General features: G+C 49.6%; 1 pseudogene; it reads right to left on the bottom strand.

Annotated features, from left to right (window-relative positions):
* Window positions 1-1,514: 1,514 nt before the first annotated feature.
* LOC116080655 overlaps window positions 1,515-2,478 on the bottom strand; it is a 5,430-nt pseudogene continuing 4,466 nt past the window's right edge.

Below are 2,478 nucleotides of genomic sequence, written 5' to 3'. Positions count from 1 at the left end.
TCTCGAGCTCTTGGTACTTGCCCATCAATGGCTATGGATATCCAGGGCTATGAGCAGCCTATAGGTACCCACTGTACTGCTAAGAGCCTGAAAGAAAACCACCAGAGAATTCACTGGGCTCACTGGGAATGCACTGGTACATGAGGAGCAAGGTGGAATCACAAAGGTCGCCATCATCTCTAGTGGATATAAAATAGAGAGGAGGCATAAATTCCTGTCTTATGTTGTAGGATCTTGACCATGCCCACACTCAAGGCTGACAGTCATTGCTCATATGTTGCATTTTGTTGTGGTGGACAGCGTCCACACTGACACCTATAAGTCTTGAGGCAGGAGGATATATTTGAATAATTTTTATTAACTGGGACCCATTCATATTCTTAAATCTTTCTAACTTCTGACATTTCATTCTAATATCAGGGAGTGCCTGTTGACAAAATCAATAATGGCCGCTTGCTGGTTTTCTGGTGTCTAGGTCTGAGGAAGTGAACAAGGGATAGGGCTCACACAGGCGCTCTGGGAGCCCAGTGAGGGATTCCTGGAACTCTTGTATTACCTCTCTCACACTAGGGGTTTGCATACTAGCTTGTAGAAGGGTCTGGAAAGACCTGCTGAGCCTCCTTGTCCTGGGCAGTGGTGGTGTCCCAGTCAGGACACAGAAGAGAAAACCCACTCTCACTGGGCTGCACTATGGTAGCCATGCTCTGCCAGACCCAAGGGTGGTAAGGCCTCAGGAACTGTGGGCATTCATTCTAGGTCAGCTGGTGGGAACAAACACCTGTCTCTGGGTCTTGGGACACTGCTTGGTGGAATGGATTTCTTAGAGTAAGGATGAGCCAGCATCTGTCATAGGGAAACTCTTCCCACAGCCCCCAGAGCTGGAGCCATTCTGCATGTGTGGAGTGGAGATGGGGCCCATGTGAAGAGACTACCCCTCCCCCCTAGCTAGCATGACTGGGAAACTATTTCTTCTTAAGCTTGGTGAGGGGCTGTGCTGGAGACATACAAAGTGTGACATTCAATCTCCTTAGTGGGGTTGTGGAACTCAAGTACAGGCAGAGGTTTTGCATTGCTTTGAGTCATCTGGCTCAGACAGAGGTTTTGATCTAGGCCACCAGCAATAACCCTGGTTACTCAGCGGGTAGGGGGATATGAATGCAAAGCAGGCTCCAGCTTTGAGATGAGGGATTCAAAGCAGGATGCCATGAAACTCCTCATAATAACTGAGCGATCCCCATCCTGGCTGGCATCTGCGAAGTCAGTGAGGTCAACTCCTCCCTTAGGGAGGGGCATAAGAAGGAGGTGACATGCTCAGAGTTATGGATCAGAAGCAGGGCAAAGAGCAGCTTCTGTTTTCACATTTACATGCATTCCAGCTGAGCACCTACACTATGTGGGTCTGGGACAATATGGAAGGAGGAAGAGTTGAGCCTAGTCCAACCCAAGCCAAGGTAGCAGAGAGCTTAGGTCCCTACTTTACTGTGCAAAGAGCACACAGGAAGAGAAACAGTAAGACTGGCAAGAACTTGGTTTTATTTCTTATTTTTACCCAGGAAATCTGTGATAGCAGATCGTCACCTGGGATTATTATTCCTTCTCTGTGTTAGACAAGTTGGGTGGTGCCTCTTCTTTCCCCATGTCTGCTTCCTCTGTCCCCATGTCTGCTATCTCTGTCGCCATGTCTGACACCTTTGTCACCATAAGGGTAGAAACTCTCAGAGATGCTCATCACACTGACCACAACGGCAGACCCTGCAGCGCCCATGAGGACTGAAGATGGCATGGAGAGTCCAGCAGCTCCTGGAAGAAACAGACGATTACCAATGTATCATGAAATAAAACTATGGATTCAGAAAGTATCAGAGTTGCCAGGAACACCACGAACATCTGGAAGAATCGGGTCTCCACAGTACCCCTACTGTTTCCCAAAGTCTCTAGGATCTCTGTTTAGCACTATTACTTTTCCATACCCAAACACTGGGTAAAAGTCCATCTAGATAACACCCCCTTCTGCAGGAAATGGCTAGACCTAAGAGAAGGGGTAAGCCCAGGAAACCATCCTGCAATCCTCCTCTCCCTCCTCCACCTCCCCTGTAAACGCCAGAAAGGAGGGAAAGAAACAGAGAGTGGGCTGTGACCTGCCCTCCCTCTGGTCCTCCTGCCAGGACACTTACCAGCAGACTGCAGAATGGCCACCAGGCCCCAGCTGGGACTCCACCCCCATTAGCAATAGCTGACAAGGACATCATCTTAGCTGCTACAGAGGAGGCTGTAAATCCTGTCCCAGTGAAGCCCACAGCACTCAGCACAGGTGGTATGGCAGCTACTGTCATGGCTGTGAGAAGAGGAGCTCTGTCAAGTGAGCTTGTGGGTGGGGAATCCCCTACTCCCCCCCAGTATACTCCCTTACGCCTGAAGGACATCCAGGGGTCTAGAGAGAATGGACAGAGGGAACTGAGCCAGGAGTTCTCTTCCCTG

Source organism: Mastomys coucha, unplaced genomic scaffold (assembly GCF_008632895.1).
Source record: "Mastomys coucha isolate ucsf_1 unplaced genomic scaffold, UCSF_Mcou_1 pScaffold6, whole genome shotgun sequence".
Lineage (NCBI taxonomy): Eukaryota > Metazoa > Chordata > Mammalia > Rodentia > Muridae > Mastomys > Mastomys coucha.
Note: the sequence above shows the minus strand (reverse complement) of the source record. Positions and strands in the feature narration are given on the sequence as shown.